Here is a 22,134-nt window from a genome sequence, read left to right as displayed (position 1 = left end):
GTTCTAAGTAATATGGTTTATGATTTTCCCCCAAGTTAGTAGGATGTGAAACTTAAAAACTGAGTAGAGCAGTTTGGAAAAGCAAATCAAAGAACAAAGCAAAAATTACAGTCATTCAGGGTGGCGTGAGAGGGAGGGGACCGAGTGGCCTTTCCACACTGCTCAGAATCCCTTAGAAAGCACAGCCTGCTGTGACCTGGTGTTCCTGTCCTGAAACACTTAGAAACCTAAGTAGAGTCAACTGTTTGGGGAAGAAGAACGTTATAGTATCAGATAGACTTCTGATCACACCTCTAAATGGAGCTGGGAGGTATTAACCATGGAAAGAGGCAAAGCAGCCTATTGGAAGAACAGGGCAGATCAGCACCCAGTCCTTGTTGAACTGTTGACTGTATGTTAATGAGCCGTATTAGTGTACTTGCACATTCTCATATTTGAAGCTAAACTATTCCAAGTAAAATCCTTTTTTCTAGCATAGATTGTTAGAAAATCATCCTTATCGAGAGGTATCCCTGTGGAACCATCTTCCTTCAAGACCTGGGAAGTCGTGTCGAGGCTCTCTAGAAAGACACCACGTTGAGTCAAGGGCAGAGACTGGAGAGAAGTTTGTGATGAGAGCCACCAGCGAGAGGGAGGTAGACAGGCAGCTGCTCCGGCAGCTGCAGAAAGTTGCTGACACAGGACTCAGTCGGGAGAGCACTGAATGGAGTGCAGTCATTTCGGGGAGAAAGGCAAAAGGGAAAGCGGTGGCGCAGTCCTGAAGAATGACTCAGAGTTTTCCCTATCCACAACTTTGTTCCCCTTGAGTTCTCGGCAGAATTTTTGTCATTGTAAATTGGAGGCTTGGATCAGCAAGAGGCAGAAAAGAGTCTCTGATGAACGTCCAGATGGAGGTGCTTTGTTTTAACAAAGCAAAACAGAAAAAAAAGAAATAATAATAGCAGGAGAGGTATCCTTGCATACACAAGAGAGTCAGCTTGAGTGAGCAGGCACCTGCAGAGGCAAGGCTTGGTGACTGAAGAAGGAACAGCCACTGGGCAGGCTGCAGGGGACTCTTTAAGAAATGGCTTTATTTTGTCTTGATTTCCGCTTTAAAAATGAAGCCAGAATTAGTCAAATACTACAAAAGAAAACTGACTCCAGTCAACACTAAAGCTTCCTTCTCGGAAAGAGTGCGTGATTCACATCTGCTTTACCACCAGTGCTGGTCTTCCTCCTAGCACTGTTAATTGGTGCAGGTAAGAAAAGCATTGTGGAAGGATATTCATATTCCTGTTTTTCCCAAGCTGCTGTATTGAGGAAAAATTTACATAGAAGTGTACAACATGCAGCATATAGTTTCATGAGGTTATTAAAGGTGTATAATCACAGAAACATTACTGCAGTCACAAAATAGGACATGTCCATCATAATAAAAAAGCCCTCTGACAGTTTTTGCTAGCAATCCCTTTTGCCTAATAAGGACCCAATAATGGACACAAGGCACAATACAACATGGATGTGGAGCAATGCATTTATTGCTTCACTTCAGTGTCTGTATTATTTCCAGTCTTTGTCTACAATTGAAGCTCATGTGAACAGTTGTGAATAAATTCTGATTTAGATGAGCATTTTCAATCCTTTTGGATCAATGTCTTGAGTTGGATTGACCAAGTTATGAGTAAGTGTGTATACATGAAGTTACTAAATGGTTTTCTGTAACAGAGTAAACAAATGCAGACATTGTAAAAATATATATATCTATAGCTTAAATGTAGAAATAGACTTACAGAACCACTGTTCCCTCGGAGATCAGGAAAGCAGAAGCAACGCTGGGAGCATGCTCACCAAATTTATAAGCAGACATTAGCCAGAAGCGAACACGCCCCCCAAGAAGCGGGACTTATCCCTACATCTCCCCTTTTTGTCTAAATAAGACAGAACCAAACCAATACAACTATATACAATAACAACAAATAATAAATATAACAAACAATATTGAGAACAAAATCTTTGCTAAACATTCTATCTCAAGGAGTCCAAATAATGTATAGAGTAACTACAATTATATAATCTTCAACGCTGTCAAAGATCTGAGAAGGGAATAAACACTACTCAACAAACAAGATATATCCAAAATGTGCAACAATTGACAGAGATAACTGACTACCTGGGCAATCACCCAAAGTCTCATTTGCAATGTTGAGTCAACCAATTTTGGCTAAGGCCTAACATAACTGACATACCATTATTAAAGGCAAGGAACTTTTCAAAACTATCTTACCCTGTCTTGGCAGGATATGACAGTCCTGTTTTATCCATTGATGCACGCTCTGTATCTCTGTCAGTGGTTGAGGTATGGGCATTTCTTTGCCCAAAGGCCAGTTCTGCCAAATAGAAAGGCTCCAGGTGGAGTGTCTTTGGTCCTCAACATTCTCTCGGGAATAGAGCAGTGTTACCAGGAGCAATTGTGTCTCACTATCACGAAACTCTGAGTTAGATTAAAGGCCATTTTCTACAGTTCTTTGAAGAGGTCGAAGATTATCTATCTATACTGAGTATAATCTCTATATATCTAGAGAACCTGATTAGTCTAATTATAAATGACAAACTTAGATGACTATTTATCTATATAATTCTCAATATCTATCTAACTTAAAGACTAAGACAATAAACAACTGTGTAACAAATGAGGATAATGACCTCCAAATATAAACACTGTACAAGTATACATTGCAATATGGTAAATATATATCAATACACAAACATTATATAAATATCTTAATCAGAGGTAGAAAAGTACACTGCAATATGATAAATATATACAATATATATTTATCAATACAATATATGTCAATACATAAAAAATGTTTTAAACAGAGATAGAAACATGCATGTATACAATAGTCAATATAATTTAACTTTGTATCAATATACAAGAATCAATACCAATATATTTGTCTAAAAGCAGTAACTCACAATTATAAATCTATTATCCCATCATTCCCTCTTTTTTTTTTCAAAATGATCCCTGAGGTTATAAAATTCCTCCCCCACCTCCCAAGCCCTTAAGGCTGCTGTAGTACACATGTAGAGTGTGTTTTCATCCAAATTAGCTTGTTCTTGAGGGTCGGAAAAGAGCCCTTCACCTAGAATTTTATCTAGGGAAATGTCAATTCCCTTCACATTTTCCTGCTGTTCTAAATGTCTAGCCTCTTGCCTGAATAAACATTTCCATTTCAATTGCGGTCCACTCTCAAGTACAGCAGAGCTCAGCTGGACCCAGTCCGAGGGGGTTGCTCTGCTTGTCGTGGCCCAAGATCTTAGCATCTCTTTAACAAAAGAGGCTTGCATCCCAAAAGTCATGACAGCCTGTTTTATTTCCGTGAGATCATTCATACGGACAGGCTCCCATGTATCCTCCTTGATGACCCTAGGGTTTCTGGAACCAATCACCTTCTCTGTTGTTATTACTGGAAAGGCAGGTAGAGCTGTAGGTAGAGCTTTGTGGAAATTGTCCCAGAGAGATTTACCCATAGATGTAGTTAAAATTTGCCTTTCTACCCCTTGCTCTTCTTCATCAGAATTTAGAAATTCCTCAATCTTTTCAATTCTATTCACCATTGCCTTCTGCAATGTCTGAATCTCCTGTCCAGAATTATGTTCCAAAGCCTTCATTGAGGATTCTAAAGTATGAAGTTTGTCCGTTAGAGATAACATCTCATCTTTGGACATAAATTTTATGGCATTAACCGTGCCTTCTTGTATTGACAATCTTTCCGCCAATCTGTCATAAGCTTTAGACAAAATCCGATTGTCACATTCAGCAGTTTTGATTCTCTCAGTTAATGTTTCATTTCCTACAGAAAGGGTCTCAATCTTATGGTCCAAATCAGCTGTTCCCTCTTCGTTTATTGAATTTCTCCTTAATATTAGCCACTAATGTTTCAGTTCCTACAGAAAGGGACTGAAGCTTACGATCCAGATCAGCTGTTCCCTCTTCCATAGTAATGAATTTCTCCTTAATATCAGCCACCAATGTTTCAGTTCCTACAGAAAGGGACTGAAGCTTACGATCCTGATCAGCTGTTCCCTCTTCCATAGTAATGAATTTCTCCTTAACATCAGCCTGGAGAACTTCAAACTGATTCTCAATTGTTTTTAAGCGTTCAATCTCTGCCTTAAGAATCCTGGATTCGTCTCGTAAAAACTTTATCATATTTCTATTATCAAACCATTTAGTGCCAATGAAAACTACGAATCCCAGAAGGATCCATAGATGTGGGGTGATAGACACCTCTTGTAAAATCTCCCACATGGTACAATTAAAAAAACTGTTAAATTCTTGAATACTAACGTGTTCAGACATTTTATTTATAAAAGAAAAATTTTTTAACTGCAATGATCGGTTCCTGCCAGTGGTGGTCTCTGTGTTTTTGGAGCCTGTCCTAGAACTTGCTTTTGTAGACCAGGCTGGCCTCGAACTCACAGAGATCCGCCTGCCTCTGCCTCCCAAGTTCTGGGATTAAAGGCGTGTGCTACCACCGCCTGGCCGGCCTCAAAGTCACAGAGATCCACCTGACTTTGCCTCCCAAGTGCTGGTATCAAAGGCATGTGCCACCACCACCTGGGCAAGTCACTTTGTATCAGACCAAATCTGCCACTGTGGTGGCTTTTGTTGCAAAACCGCAGGTTCTTGAGTTTCTGCTAATTCAGGCAGTGGGGTTCTGCTCCAAACTTAGCCAAGGCAGGCAGGGAGGGGTTAATTGCTCTGGCGAGCAGGCAGGGAAGAATGGGCCTGTGTGGCTGAGTGTGTCTGGGACTCCGCACTGGGGCCTGAGTCACGAACTAAAAAACAGCACCCAGGATGGTGCTGTTTTAGCTAGCGGGCTACCTGCTTGAGTCAGGGGCAAAATAGCCCCACGTTGGATGCCAAAATGTAACAGAGTAAACGAATGCAGACAGATTGTAAAAATATATATATATCTATAGCTTTAATGTAGAAATAGACTTACAGAACCACCGTTCCCGTGGAGACCAGGAAAGCAGAAGCAATGCTGGGAGCACGCTCGCCAAATTTATAGTCAGACATTAGCCAGAGGCGAACACGCCCCCCAAGGGGCGGGACTTATCCCTACAGTTTTCAACATAGATAGACTTATTACTTTATGTTTGAAACAACAGTGTGGATAGTCAAGTTGTCCAACGTCTTTGTCAGGCCCTAGAATTAGTATTCTTATTGTGAAATGTCACAGTGGAAATGCCATAGTGCCTGGGGCTTGTTCATCAGTGTGAAATAATTGATATATTTATCTGTATATCACATTTGATTTGCAAAATATCTATTGGAGTGGTTTGTCATTTTTTTTATTTTTTCCATATTATTATTTAGCTCTAGGAAATTTTACTGATTATAGTTATGTCTTTAACAAGAGGTAAGTTGATAAATATTTTATTTTCTTAGCTATCATTGTTTTCATGAAGATGACTCATTTCAACAATAATCATTTGTCATTCTTTTTTGTTCATCTGTCTACTAAAGTCATTTTCCTCTATCATTTTATCTTTTACTTTTAAGTTTTAATTGATTTCAAGAAACATCCCATGCATAGTATAAAACAAGTGCCACAATATACACTGTTAGTTATTCTGTTAGGGACATTCATTTGTTTCACTCTTGTTTGTTGAAAATACTATCTTTTCCCAATGAAGTAGCTTGGAACATTAACTAAAAATAAATTAGGTATGTATGTGCTTGTTCACTTCTCAACTGTGTGTTTTCTTCTGTGTTCACCTGTGGGTCTATATTTATAAAAATATGACACTACCTTGATTCCCATGCTTTATAATAACATTGAAACCAGGCATATGTGTTTTCCAATTTTGTGCTTCTTTTCAAAGTTGTTTTGACTACTCTAGGTCCTACGCACTTCTCCACAAATTTAAAATCAGCTGGTAAGTTTCTTCAAATGACATACTAAAACTTAATTTGAGATTGTTTTGAGTCTTTAGCTAAGTCTGTGGGAATGAGATTATTATCGAATCCATTTATTTATATGTTATGAAATTGATTTTAGCATTTTTGTAGTTCAAAGCACGCATATATTGGTCTCAATTTGCTTAACTTTTCTCTAAATATTTTGGTGATGTTATGAATGGTATTTAAAGAAATAATTTTCAATTTGGTTAAGTATACAGAAATGTGTCTTTAGTATTTTAATTTCATCTCTGCAAATCTGAGAAATGTAATTCTTAGTTCCCATGGTTCTCAGAGTTCCTTGGGAAGGCTTATGCATGTTTATCTCCCTCAGGATGAGTGCACCTCTTTTCTTCTCATTTCTGAGATGTCTATTTGTTTTCTTTTCTTTTGTTTGCTCTGACCTGAACATGACCATCAAATATTGAATAGGGGTCTCATTATTACTGATGATAGCAGGGAAATATTCTGTTTTTAGTTTTAATAGTTTAATAGCAATATGCTCGTAAATGTTGGTATGGTATTATCTCTACTATGCCAAAGTGTATTCATGAGTATGTGTGCACATACTGAAAACAGAGTGCAGTTTTCTTTCTTAATCTTTTAATAAAAAGAATGCATTTTTTTCTATTAAGGTAACTATTTGGCTATGGATCACATCTATGTGTTATCATTTACATTAATTGCTAAATATGAATTGCTAGGTTTGGATTTGTTTGTTCGCTGTTTTTATTTTTGCCTTGTTTGTTTCTGAGATAGAGTCCACTTCACAGTACCTTCAAAAGCTGTGATTAAAGGGGCACTCTACCATGCCTGGTTTGAGTTCCTAGCTTTCTTAAGAAACTTCATGTTTGATCATGCAGGACATTTATCTGCAGCATATTTTGTAGCATTTTTTTTTGTTTTCTGTTATCAAGATGACATGATTTTTAAATGAGTTAGAAAGTAGCATTTTCTGTGAGCATTGCCATAGAGTTAATATTTTAAAGATGTACATTTACGTTTACTTGTGTGTGTATTTATGTATGTTTGCATGTTAGCCTGCTGAAGCACCTACAAATGCCTGAAAAAGACAGAAAGGTGTGAGATCCCCTGGCACTTCAGTAACAGATGGTTCGATCTGTCTGATGTGGGTACTAGAAACAGACCTCCTTTTCTCTACAAGAATAATTAGCGGCTGAGCCGTCTCTCCATCCTATGGAGTAGTATTCTGTCTGCTTACCCAGTTTTATGTACCTAGCTCTGCAGTGAGGTTTTGAACTATAAATTCAACTTCCTGAAATACTCTCAGGTTACTATGTCATTTCTTCTTGAATGACTTTGATCATCTGTGTTGTGACTTCTATGATGATATGTTATTTTATTGTCATGTTTTTCTTCAACACATTTTTTTTTTTACTGTCTTCCTTATGGCTGTGATCTCTGTAATGATGTCCTGTTTATTCAATTTGGTCCTAATGTGAGTCGTTTAACAATTTAGTCTGATCTATCCAGATATAATCATATTAATTTTATTGATCCTCTGGGATAACCAGATTTTGTCATAGAGATGTTCTGTTTTGCTGTTCTGCAGTGGATGCTTTTTTCTTTCATTGCTTATTGTCATTGTGGTTTTGATTTTCATCCCTATGTTTCTTTGCATCTTTTTTTTTTCTGGTGTTTAAACAGAGACATAGATTATTCATTTGAGACATTTATTCTTATTAAGTGATAAGCCTTAAATGTTACAAATTTCTCTCTATAAGCTTTAGCTCAATCACAATTTCTCATTTAGTTCCATTTTGCTCAGAAAAATATATTTTAGGTTATTTCAGCCGTTTTGCATACATTGAGACAATTTTTTTTTTTGTGGCTATAAAGAGGTCTATATTGGTGAATTGCACAAGAGCCTTTGAAAAGTGTACATACTGTGTTTCTCTAGTGATGGTGTTCACTTTACATCGTCATTTTCATGGTGTTTAGGCACTCTATGCTCTTTCTGATTTTTATTATCTTTGGAGAGAAGAGCATTAGGATCTCCAACCGTGATTGTGACTCTTTTCTCCTTTCAATCTTTATCATTTCTTCTATGTGTTTTTGCTTAGGTACTTTGAAGCTCTATTTTTTGATGTACATGAATTTAGGGTTGTCCTTGCTTATTGAATGAATAGTATTTCCACTGATATATTATATTATCCCTGCTTTTATATGTTGATTTCATTTCATATGACAGCTATGTATTACTTCTAGAATTATTACATTTTAATTCATATCAATGGCTTCATAGTTATATGTGGAATTAACCTTAAATTGTATACTTTTATGAATTTTGACAAATATAAACACTAAACAAGAGGCAAAGCTTCATTAAAATGATGAAAACTTTCCCAGATATCTTAAATACAATGTTTCATTTGCTGGCAAATTTCTGATAACCAAGTTACCAATGAGTAGATGGAGACTTCTAGTTCATTTCCTGGCTGTTCTGACCCAAATAAACACACAGAAACAATATTAATTACAATACCAGTATTAATTCTGACCAGTAGCTTAGTAATAGTTCTAGCTAATTCTTACATCTTGAATTAACCCATTTCCATTAATTTGCAAATCACCATGAGGCTGTGGCCTACCAGTAAGATTTTGGCTGTTACCTGGTGTTTCCTTCAGCAGCTACATGGCATCTGCTTGACTCTGCCTACTTTCTCTCTATATCTCTGTTCTGGTTTCCTGCCTGGCTTTACTCTACCAAGTCACTGGCTTCTTTAACAACGAATGGTAATAAAACATATTTGTACCATATAGAGGGGAATCCCATATCACCAGTGCTTATATATTGGTGTTTTGCAGAGTGAATTTTAAGTTCAACAAAACTGTAATAAGTCAGTCCACACTGATTATATTAGTGCTTTATTTCATTTCATTACAGAGAACATTTCATTGTATGGATGTCCTGATCTTTGGTTCAGTGATAGAGATTTGTGATTTTGCAACTTTGCTATATGAATGGAGCTATAAAGGCATTCACATATAAAGTTTTTTCAGCAAATGTATTTTCAAAAAGCTATATTCCTTTGGTGGTAAACAATAAAACCAAGAACAATGCACACAGTGTTCAGAGTACCCAGAGAAATCGAATAGACAAGTATGCTGAAAAACTTTGGGTGAATCTGTACCTGTATCTAGTATTATGTTCTATGAATACAAATTAATAATGTCTAATTTAATTTTAAAGGCACTGAGAGGTATGGTGACATAAACATTTAATATCAACACTCAGAAAGCAGAGGAAGACATATCTATGAGTTTTAAGCCAACCTGGTTTACACATTAAGTTCTAAGCCAGCTGGGGCTACATAGTAAGATCCTGTATTATAGGAAACAAAACAAAACAAACAAACAAAAAAAAACAATACCAAAAACCAACCAAAACAAATCAACAGCCGTAAAATCAAACCATGTTGAGCAGAAAGTAGTGTAACATGAAAGGGGCTGTTATATCAAATGGGGCCTGCTTGTTGGGGGTTTCTGTCCCACAAAGTTTCCCCAGCTATTTAGCCCCAAAGAAAATCACCCAGAGATCTCTATATGTTATAAATCTGATTGGTCCATTAGCTCAGGCTACTTATTAGCTCTTGTAGCTTAGATTAAGCCATTATTCTGATCTATTTCTTCCATATGGCTCGGTACCTTTTTTCAGCTGGCAGGTCACATCCTGCTTCCTCTGTGATCTGCGCAGGACTGGGAAGAATCAATTTCCTCCTTCCCAGAATTCTCCTGTTCACGTTGCATCATTTCTACTTCCTGTCTGGTTTTCCCATCTATACTTCCTGCCAGGTCAATCAGCGTTTATTTAAAACATGATTGACAGAATACAGACAATTCTCCCTTACCACTTCCCCCTCTTTTTTTTTTTAAAGGATAATATCCATAGTCTAATTTTTGGGAATATGAGTGTAATAGTCCAGGCTACTTCTAGCTATTTGGGGGTGCTAATAATCTTATGGGGACCTAAAGAAAATTTAGAGTTATGATCAAGTCCTGACTGAAGTATCTTGTGAATCTTGATCATGTCAGGCAACAGTCTTGAATCTGTTCTGGATGAAGAACTCAGACATCTGGGCCATCTATTCCTCCTGGAGATTTCTCATGTGGTCTTTCTTGATCAAAGCTAATTTTTCTTAACTCTGAATAAATCCACAGCCTCTCATTTTCTGTGGAAACAAAAGCAGATACTCGTTTCCAAAGCATCAAATCCTTAGGCCTGTATTTTAAAGTCAAAATACCTTTCTTAGCAGTTCCCAGAACCAAATGTCTTTCTCCAGTCCAGAACACAAAGGACAACACAATCAACATAATAACATTCATCTGTACATATTCTATCTTTTGAGACCTTCAATTCACCTTCCTGCCTCCTTTTTATTTTTTTCCCTACTGGCCAATCTTCCAGAGGACATCCCTCAGAGCATCTCTGGGGATGAAGAGATACATACTCCTTTTAATCTGACTTGGCTAGTTCCCAGTCTGGAACATTTAAACCCCCTCCTGTACAAATTCTTTGGCTGTCTTCCTTGTTAACTTTCATGCCTTGTTGCTTTAAAAGTTTCAGTTTCTTTTTGAGGCCTTTCAATTCATTGTCCCGCCTCTTTATACTTGCTTATCTTTTGGAGGATGTCCCTCAGAGTTATCTCTGGGGATGAAAAATACAAACATTTTACCTTCCCCAATACACTCCTAGATTTAGCCCGCAGCTGGAGCAACCCAGTTCACGTATACACACTTTCCAGATATTGGTGGGGCCTTTACTTGCTGCAGCCAGTGCAGCCTGGATAGCCAAGACTGGCTGGGGGTGCTGGGATTGACACACAGTGGCTTTTTTTTTAGGTGGAAGAACAGCAGCCTTTATTTTGCCCAGCAACCTTTTATACCTTTACTGCTTCTGTAGAGACCCACCCGCCAGAAAGAATACAAACATTCTTGTCAGTTACAGACCACAAGAAAGTTCTGCTGTCAGTCAAGGGGAGTGAGGGCAGCTGGATCACAACAACTCCCACCATTTTATTTTATAATACCTTGCCTGTCATGGGGAATAGCCCTCTAACATTCCCTTTCTTAGGTAGCATCCTGCCCCCAAAGTAGCCAGAAAAATTGAGTAGACAAGTATGCTGAAAAACTTTTGGTGAATCTGAGCCTGTATCTGGTTTTACCTGTCTATGAATACAAATTAATAATGTCTAATTTAATTTTAAAGGCACTGAGAGGTATGGTGACATAAACATTTAATCTCAACACACAGAAAGCAGAGAAAGACAGATGTCTATGAGTTTTAAGCCAACCTGGTTTACACATTAAGTTCTAAGCCAGCTGGGGCTACATAGTAAGATCCTGTATTATAGGAAACAAAATAAAAGAAAACAAAAACAACCAAAACAAATCAACAGCCGTAAAATCAAACCATGTTGAGGAGAAAGTAGGATTTGGGAAGAGCTAGATAAAAATACCAGATAAAACTAGACTAAACGTAATGCTTCAAAATAACTGAAAAATAATGGGTTGAGTATAAAATTAATGACACTATGTCCATAGCCTCATCTGGTTCTTAAAAACATGGCTTCTCATCACTTATTCAGAATTGAACTTGGCCTTTCTATATCCACACTCAGACATCTAAGGCACATGTGTCTAGAAAAATCAGTTTCTTATTCTTGTTCCCCTGGATGTTCATTTCTGTCACTGTGGGAGTTAATGTGTTGGATGGAGACCAGGGTACTTGCTTATGTTTATGTGATGGAGGCTGGTGAGGTGACTTTTTCTAGGCTCTATCTTTGTGAGGTAGAAACTGAAATTTGAGGAGGTCCTCCAAAGTTACTAATGTTTTATAAAGCAATCTGGTCGAGGTTAAAGCACGGCAAATACCTAGTATATTAACTTTGTTCCTTCCTACTTTAATAATAATATATGGGGTGGGGGAAAGAGTACCATTAATAGTAAGAGGACGAGGAAAAGGTACAAAGATGAATAGCTATATAGATGGCTGTTAAAGACTAAATTTTAATGAATATTGGTTAGAGGAATATAGGTGGTAAAATTTTTGCCAACAGGACCTGTCGTTTTACTTGTTTGATTTTTATCATTTTCCTAATTTAATAAGCTGGCATACAACAGTTATTCTATTAGAATTTTTCAAGATGAATTATGTATATTGTTAGTTTTGTATATTGTATTAAGTATATTGAAAATAGAATAAAAATAATTTTCAAATCCTGTCATGAAATAGTAAAATGAAATGTAATTTATTTATTTTATAAAGTTCTTAAAAAATCAATTTTGGGGGTTCTATTTAAATAAAATGTTTGTTCAGTCAAGTGATATTTAACAATGAGTTTCAATTTAAATCTTTTATCTACACATAACCTTTCCTGATAAAGAGATTTTGCTTATAAAACTTAGCTTATTGTTTATATTATTACTACAATTATTGGGACAATACTGCAAAGGAACTCAAGAAGGTTAAAATTCCAAACACACTCAAGGGCATTGGAATTATTTCCTTACTAATCAAGTCTGGCAGAAAAGTAGGGGTAGAGATGAAAGTGTTTTGTGTTTGTTTTTGTTTTTGTTTGTTTGTTTTAAAGTCATAGTTCATTGGGAAGACTGATGAGAGATAGTGCACTAGTTACTTTCCCTATCACTGTGGCAAAATACAGGTGACATAGTTCTTTGTTTCTGAGACTTCAGGCTCTTCTTGGATCCAGTGATTTCGGTTTCATGGCAAGGCCGATCACCATCATAGTGGAAGTATGTGACAGAGGAGGTCGCTCACTTCATGACAAGCAGGCTATGGAGAGAAGACAAAGTGAAGGGATGGATAAGATGCCCCTAAGATTCCAATCCAGTGACTGAGATGTTTTCAGGTAGGTCTCACTTAAAGTTTGCAGAGCATCCAACATTGCTTTAGCACCTAGAACTGGGGCTTTGACATATAAGTCTGTGCCACATATTTCTTGTCTAAGCAATAACATTTTTATGTGTCTATAATTGTGTATCCTTTGCATGAGATTTTTTTTTGTTATTTTATTTTAAGTTATCCATTTGCTGTTACTGTGGTAACTATAAATGTATCTTTTTCTTGTGACCATCAAGTGAACCTGCTGTGAGTCGCAAGGCTTCCTGACTGCCTGTAGCTGCTGAATCTCTCATGAACACTTCTGCTATGCTCCCAGTCAATGACAGTTCTCACAACTGAAGGATACAGACAGGGTTATTCTCAAATGCTGTAGGATTCCTAGAGTAAGTGTTTTATCTTGGAGGGTTGTCTGTCAGCTTGGAGTTGTGTTCTAAGGACCGTATTTCGCCTCTATTCCTCTGCCTTGTTCTCATCCACAGTTCTCTCAGCCTACAACTTTTCTCCTTCTCCTTTATTCTTTAAAGAAATTCTGTCTGGCTAAGTACATCTCAGGTTTCCTTATTATTGTTCTAATGTCTTCTAGAAGGTAGAGAAGCACCAAAAATGATACATTATATGAAAAGGTGCCAATTATTTTTTTAAAAAAAAATAGCTATCCTTATACAAAGAGTATCATCAGATTTACTGAATTAATGGCTCAGTTTTAATCTACTACACCTTAAGGAAGACTAATATTTAGACCTATGAAGGCAAAGTTGGATATAGCACAATTCTCAAAATGTTGGAGAAGTAAATACTTTCTCATTCTTTAGTAATTTTTACAATGCAATATATATATGTACATATGCATGTATATATATATAATGAATATCATCATTTTTTACAACAACTTTGGATGTGTGATTGAAACACATAAAGCTATACACATATTTATTGTGCACTATGGGATGAATTTGAAGGAAATCAAGACCATGATATATGCAGTGTCAACCCTCTATAAAGTTCTTTCCTCCCATCTTTATCACTATTATTATGTTGTGTAAAAACTTAGAGAAATATTGTGCTAGTAAAATACCAAATCTATAATATAGTATTGCTAACAAGTACTAGAGTTCATTGCAAGTCTCTAGGAATTGTTTTACAACTATAATATTCATTTTAGACTTCCACAGTTTCATTTTGCCCAACCTTCCTCCCAGGAATGCCGAGTAAATACTGTTTCTTTAATTCCAAATGTTCCTTTGGCTAAGCATACAAATAAGGTCATATAATATTCATACGTCTGCATCTGTCTTATTTCGCTGGGCAGTGTCCTCCAGCCAAGTCCATGTTGCAAAAAAAACATGAGTTCCTTCTAATTTTAAGGATGAATAAGATTCTACTGTGTGTATGTTTAGGTGTGCACATGTATGTGTGTGCATGCATGCACATGCAATAATACACAAATGTCTTATATATTATATATTATTTACATGTTATATAATATATAATTTATATATATATATATATATATTTAATATATACTTCTTTGTTCCTGTATCAGTAGATACCCATTTAGTTCCATAACTTGACTATTGGGAATAATGCTACAATGAACATGTCAGTATTGTTATTCTTTTATTCACTTATTGAGTTGTCTTTGGAAATATATCTAGTACTTTTCATGGAACCTCTATGCTAGTCTTACTAATGTCTCTAACTCTTTATATTTCCACTAACAATACACAAAAGTTTGGCTTTCTCAACAATGCTTCTTATTTTTTGTACTTTTGCTAATAGCCATTCTACTAGGTGGGATATGATTACCAACTGTGGTTTTACTTTGCAGTTTGCTAATTGCTGTTGATGCTGAACATTTTTCACATACCATTTGGTCATTTTCTCATTCTGTCATGAGAAATCTCTATTCAAGTCCTTTGACCCCTTTTCTAATTGGGTTGTTTGTTCTCATGTTATCAAATTGATTTTCTTATAGAGTTGAGATGTTATTTTCTTATAAAACATATTATTTTTGAACATGATCCTCATTCTACAGGCTATCTTTTTACTCCACTAATTGTTTATCTTGTTAGGTAAAACCATTCAAATATGATAGCATCCCATTGCCAATGTTTGCTTTTTTTTCTTTTAAAGTCATATTAAAAATGTATCAGTCAGATAAATTTTAAGAAGGTTTCTTTCTCTATATATTCTTCTAAGAGGATTATATTTATAGGTAATTCTGTAAGTAGTTAGTCTATAATGGATTTATTGTTATATGGCTGATGTGGTCAAAATGTACCATCAAATTCACATTTTGTAGTCCAAGAGCAAATGTAATGATATTGAGTTGTCGGCTTCCAGGAAATGAGCAAGCCATGAAACCCCCCCTCTTACTAAGTAGTGGGAAGAAACAACCTCAAACCTGGATAAGCAGTCTGGTACTTATTGGGGGAGGCTGTTTATTTGTTCAAAATCCCTTAGACCTGAAATAATGACTCAGAAACTACATTATGTTCAATTCTATTTGGCCAATGACTCTAGCGTATTCCTAGCAAACTCTTACATCTTAAATTAACACATTCCTATTATTTTATATTTTATCATGGGGCTCATGGCCCAACAGCAAGGTTCCAGCACATCTCTCTCCGGCAGCCACAATATGGCTGCTCTTTGACTTCTCCTTCTTTCTTCTAGCATTCAGTTTAGTTTTCCCAAGCTTGTGCAAGCACAAAACAGCTTCTTTATTAACTGATGGTAATAAAACACATTCACAGCATAAAGAGGGAAATCTCATATTAGGAACACATGTTGAGAGAGCATGATAGCTTACCATGAAAGCCTTCACTTGATCAAAAAGAAGAGAATAATTTTTATTCCCACCATATTTTAACTGCAAATAGCAAGGAACAAAACATTACTTTAATCAATTATTGCAGGAAAAATTTAAAAATCATTTTTACATTTTTTTTGCTTAGAACAACAGAAAATACTCAGCATAAAGAGACATAGGTTTTGCAGTGTATTTAGCCATATCTGTATTATTATGTCTTTATGCTTATGTTTTAAAGATGAATCAAATCAATACAATCATTCAAAAAGCCAAGGAAAGTATGTTTAGGTTGTGTAGAAAGATAGATCTTTATCTCTATTGAAATAAACAAATTTCTTTTTTAAAGAGAAATCTGAACATGTGATCACTAAGAAGACCTCCAAGCCTAGTCTGTGGTTATTCTAATTTCCAAGTCTTGGACACTGTTGCTATTCCTTTACCCTGGTAACTGCTAAGAAGTCAGAGACTGTGTAACATCATGAAGAGCACGATGCTGTTTCAGCTCTCATGGGTCTTCTCTGCCCCACCCACCCAGGCAGGCATTAAATTTCTCAATGATGTCTGTTTTAAAGGATAGCATTTCCCACTGTACTTCCAAGTTCTGATCCTTGCTATGCTCCATAAAAGGGAGAGAAAGACAGAGACGTAGGTTATATTCATCAAAAAGAAGAACAATGCTGGACAAAATCCATAGCTAAGGGGCAGATTGGAGAAACTTTCAAAGGCAAATTTGTTATAAACATCAAATGTAATAGTGTCATTAGTAAGAGGCCACCAGGGGACTATATAGGAAGAATACTGATAATACACTTGTTAGAAAGTCTTCAAAGAATTTTTAAGTAATGATTCAAGTACTAAGTATGTGTAGGTTTGATTATTGCTTCAGATGTGGGACAATATGTATGGCATCTGAAGAGTCACCAGGAGAAATTAGAAGACAACCATTAGACAGAAATTGTTATAGGTTAACCAGTGATGGAGATGATGCAATAGTGGTCCTGGGATGAAAATGTCAAGATGCAATCTTTGTAGAGCAGCCTCCTTCTCTTCAGTAGCTAACCCGAGTCTGTTATCTCTGAGAATGAAAGGTGTGAGCCAGCCAGGGGTGTCTGCAAAGTATTTCCAGATTTCAAGCACCCTCCATTCATGTTTTCTGCTACTGATGAGATAACTGTGTGGAGCAGTGGGTCTCAACCTGTGGGTCTTGATCCCTCGAGGCAGTGGAATGACCCTTCCCCAGGGGTCACCTACATCCGTGTGCTTATCAGATATTTACAACATAATACACAATAGTAGCAAAATAATAATTATAAAGTAACAATGAAAATAATTTTATGGTTGTGGGGTCACAATATCATGAGGAATTGTTTCAAGAGTTGTAGTATTACGAAGGTTGAGAACCTAGGACATAGGGGAGGAATCTGAATGTAAAAAAATCAGATTACCCAACAAGAAAGTAGGATTATCATTTGTACTCTGTTTACACATTTTAAAAGACAAATTTTAAAAGAAAAAAATATTTTTATCTATTAATAAAAGCTTCAATAACTTAGTTTTATAGCTTTTTTTGTATTGCTCACAACTTTGTTTGTCTTTTGCTTCTCATTACCCAGTTTTTATTCTTCATTCTCATATTAAAATATTAATACTCTTTGGACTTTCTCTTCTACCTTTCCAAGTTCTTGTCATTCCGCCTGTATTCTTTCTGTACAATGCAATGTCCTTTCAAAAACCAGCACCCCTCGTTTTATTTTAAAATGTGAGTAAAAAGTGAAAACAGAGAAAAAGAAAGTAAGAGTGGAAACATAATTTCCATGTTAATTGGCTTTGCTTTATACTTTCCTCTTTTATCTAGATTCATAGTTGTACCTACTCTGAAATATGGCAACTATTGTGGAAACATTTCTCTTAAGTCAAAACACTCAAGGTGACTTGCCACTTATCTTGTGTTGTTCAGATAAAGAATGTAACAGAAATAACTGCCTGAACATTATCACTTTCAAACCCATCACAGCAGAAAATTTATGTATTTTAGTAATTGTAGCTAATGTTTATGTTGTGTCATCTCTCTGCAGTACCAAGCATGTCAAGTGTTTTTACACATTTTCATCTTCTGAGATGGTGGCAGACAGGATCTAAAGCAGTGCCTCTCACATTCCCATCTCCTGGTGATTCAGAAACTGATGTGTTTTGGAGCTAGAAGTAAGGTTACTAATAAGTTGACTTTAAAGTAAGTCTCTCCTGAGTTATCTTCATAGGCAAAATGTAAACTTACCAGCTTTAGAGGCAGGAGAAAATGCATAGCAGAGTAAATCCTAAAGACATGGCAGAGTAGGGAGGCAAAGGGAATGTGAGACTGAATGGAAAGTTGGAGTGATTCAACGCATGCAGACTCTACTTACAAAGTGGCCTCTGATGGTAGACAGAGAGAGATGTGACTGAGGACATACAAGGAGCAAAACTTAAAAGATCCCTAACGAGCCAAGAAGGCCAAGGACATGAGGACTATTACCCAACATAGAACAGAATCTGAAAGTGCTGATATAGAGATTCAGTGCTAAACACTAGATGTTTGGTCCCTAAAACCCATTTATTATTCCCTACCCTTCTGAGCAGCAGGTGACAGTAAAAGTTGTTTTGTTTTGATGAGTTTCATATTGGTTTCTTACAATAGGAAGAGAGAATGGAATGTAGAATGTTAAGAATTTTTCTTGAATACCCTTTATAATCAACAATTCATGCTTGTTTGTAGATGTACATCAGACACAAAGACAGTCTGGGCTTTCTATGCTTTCTAAAGGGAGTGTCTGTTTAATTATCAATAATTACTATCAAAACTATACTCTAGCATGATATATATATATATATATATCATGATATATATATGTTGGTGAGAGAGTCAATGGTTTCTTTGTCTTTGAAAATTAGCCACTACTTTCAAAATTGATACTGTCTTCTAATCTAAATCTTCCAATCTCAGGAACTGTACGTTTTATTATACTGTGTATTTTTTATTTAGAAGTATCTGATGCCAAAAGGTTCTTGAATTACAGATCTGTCTTTAGAAGTAATGAGAATGGTTAATACACTCAACATGACTCTCTTGGAAAAAACTAATTTCTTCTTTATAAGCAGATATCAATTGAAGATAACTTCTTAGTGGTGACAGCCTGTGTCCACTCCCCTATCTGATTTGAACTTATGCAGGCCCTGAGAGTATTGTTGAGGCTAGGTACCATGCACAGCAGCAGATGGACACAGAAAACAAACTCAATGGTAGTTTAGACTTGTTGCTTTGTTTCTTTCTGACTTATGAGTCTTTTATATATTCATACCTGTGTTTGTGCGTATGTATGTATTTGTCTGTTTGTCTTTGTGTTTTCTCTTTTTTTTAAATTTTGATGTTTGTTGGCTTGTTTGATTGCTTTCTAAAGTGAAAAGGAAAGACAAGGAGTTGGGTGGGTGCAGAGGTGGGAAAGATCAGGGAGGAGTCTGTGGAGAGGAAACTATGATCCAAATATATTGTATGAAGAAATGTTTTTGATAATAAGAATGTAAATATCAATGTGAATACTTTATTAGCTAAAGATTTCAGGGAAAAGGAATCAAGGAACTTAACCATCATTTTACTTTCACAGGATCCCATAGAATGTGTTGTGGGACAATTCTGTATTTTGTCAATTATGTTTTAAATAAACGCTGATTGGCCAGTAGCCAGGCAGGAAGTATAGGCAGGACTACAAGACAGGAAGTAGAGGTGGGTCAAGAAGAGCGAAATATTCTGGGAGGAAGGAAGCTTTTTCTCCTGTTCTGTCCAGACACCTAACAAGGAAGATATGACTGAAAAAGGTACCGAGCCATGTGGCTAACATATACTAGAATAGTGGGCTTATATAAGTTATAAGAGCTAATAAGAAGCCTGAGCTAATGGGCCAATCAGTTTATAACTTATGTAGACCACTGTGTGATTTTCTTTGGGATTTACCAGCTGTGAAAACTGGGCAGGACAAAAACCCCACAAGCAGGCACTTGTGTTACAGAATGGCGCCCACATAGAAAACTGCATCTACATAAAGCCTGAAAGAGCTCAGGAAGTAATTATAGATAGAAAAGAATAGAGTAAATCATGGCTTCTTGGTAACAGCAATTTTTTGGGTCAGCTCTGCTTGCTAGAAGGCAAACAAGTGCTCTCATTTAAGAGAGGCTTCCTGACTCTGCTTTAGCTGCAAAACCTTGCAGCTCTTTTAAGAGGTCCTGCCACGAAACCCTTAAACAGTGTTGATGAAAAGCTGACTGCATGCTTTTTGGCTTTCAGCCGTAGAAGGCTGAACTGCACTGTTTGAAAATGCTGGGTTTCTGGGCTATTCTGCCAGAGCAAACTCTAACTCTTTCAGGTAGGCAGTCCTATTACAGAGCCTTTGAGTGTGGTTTTTAGCACACAGTTGCAGCTTGATTGCTGGCAGGGACCTTGAAATGCCATAGAGTTGTGGCAATAAACATGGCTCTGGCTAGTAACTCCGTCATCATGAGCCTGTTATCTCACAAAGCTAAGGAATGGGCTGGATCCAGCCATCAAAGCCATGGCTTTAATCTTACCCATATTGCTTAGCAAATTAAAGACTCATGTGGCCTAAAAAAGAGAAAGAGATACAGTAAAGAGAGATTCAAAGATGAAAAAAACCTTTAAATGGTTTACAATATGTTAAAAATATGTGCAGGCTAAAGGTTAAAGTCCTTAAAATAAAAACGAAAGAAAGAGAGTAGTTGGGTGTGGTGGCACACACCTTTAATCCCAATGCCTGGGAGGCAGAGGCAGACAGGCCTCTCAGAGTTCAAGGTGTGGTAGCACTTGGAAGGCAGAGACTGGCAGATCTCTGTGAGTTCAAGGAAATCCTGGTCTACAGAGTGAGTTCCAGAATAAGATACACATAAACCCTGTCTCAAAAAGCCAAAAATTTAAAAAAGCCAAAAATTAAAAATAAAAGAAATAGAGTTTAAAATAAAGCCACATAAAGATGGAAAACAGACAGAGAATCTTGAAACTGTCTATTATATTTTCTTTGAATTGTTTGAATGCTGAGGAAGGAGCAACAGCTGCTAAAAGATATTTGTTTATAAATGCTGCTGAATTAATTCAAGATAGATATTTTGAAAATACCTTGACGTCAAAATTGAAGTCAAAAGGTATGTTACTTTGGAGAAGAGATTTTGCTTTTGTTTCCACAGGAAATGAGAGGCCATGGATTTATTCTGAATTAAGGAAAATCAGGTTTGATCAAGGAAGACCACCTGAGAAATCTCTGATAGGAACAGATGGCTCGGATGTCTGAGTTCTATATCCAGAACAGATCCAAGACTGCTGCCTGGATGATGAAGACTCACAGGATACTCCAGTCAGGACTTGATCATAATTCAAAATTTTCTTTAGGTCCCCATAACATTATCAGCCCCTCCAACTAGCATGAAGTAGCCTGGAATACTATGCCCACATCCCAAAAAAATGGACTATGGATGTTCTTGTTTTCTTAAAAAATAAGGAGGGGGAAATGTTGTGGGTCAATTCTGTATTCTGTCAATTATGTTTTAAATAAACACGGATTGGCAGGTAGCCAGGAAGGAAGTAAATGCAGGACAACCAGACAGGAAGTAGAGGCAGGTCAAGGAGAACAGGAGTATTCTGGGAAAAAGGAAGCTTTATCTCCAGTGCTGTCCAGACACCTAACAAGGAAGAGGTGACCTGCCCGACTAAAAAAGGTATTGAGCCATATGGCTAACATATACTAGAATAGTGGGCTAATATAAGTTATAAGAGTGAACAAGAAGCCTGAGCTAATGGGCCAATAAGTTTATAACTTATGTAGATCTATGTGTGATTTTATTTGGGATTTACCAGCTGTGGGAACTGGGCAGGATAGAAACCCCAACAAGCAGGTCCTCATGTTGCAAGAATGAACATTACCCACATGACAGCTGGAAGTAATTCTAGAAGATAAAGTCCCCTCTCCCAACAGATTTTGTCCTCAGGGTTACGGACTTTATTTAGGAGTTGATTATAATTGGCATAGGTTTGGGGATTGGTGGGAATTTTATAGGCTCAGGGATCTCTTTGAAAAAAAATAAAGGAAAATCAGATGGGGTAATAGATTAGTGTGACCTTATTCACACTAATAATAATAGTGAGTAATAGAGTGAAAACTTGTGAGTTATTATTTATAGGCTATTACATTGGTATAGATTCTTATATATTGATAGAAAATTAAGTTATATTTAATATTGTATGCATACATGCTTCACTCTGCTTAAAACATTTTTTATGTATTGATACATATTTATCATTTTGCAATGTACCTCTGATCAAGATACTTATACATTGTTTATATTTTGAGGTCATTGTCCTCACTTATTGCATTGTTATTTATTATATGATATTCTAATATGAAGTCTTAGTCTTTAAGTTATATAGGTATTAAGAATTATAAA

The sequence above is a fragment of the Microtus oregoni genome, unplaced genomic scaffold (genome assembly GCF_018167655.1).
Source record: "Microtus oregoni isolate MIOR12 unplaced genomic scaffold, Mior012 000023F_ref0000262, whole genome shotgun sequence".
NCBI classification, from domain to species: domain Eukaryota; kingdom Metazoa; phylum Chordata; class Mammalia; order Rodentia; family Cricetidae; genus Microtus; species Microtus oregoni.
Note: the sequence above shows the minus strand (reverse complement) of the source record.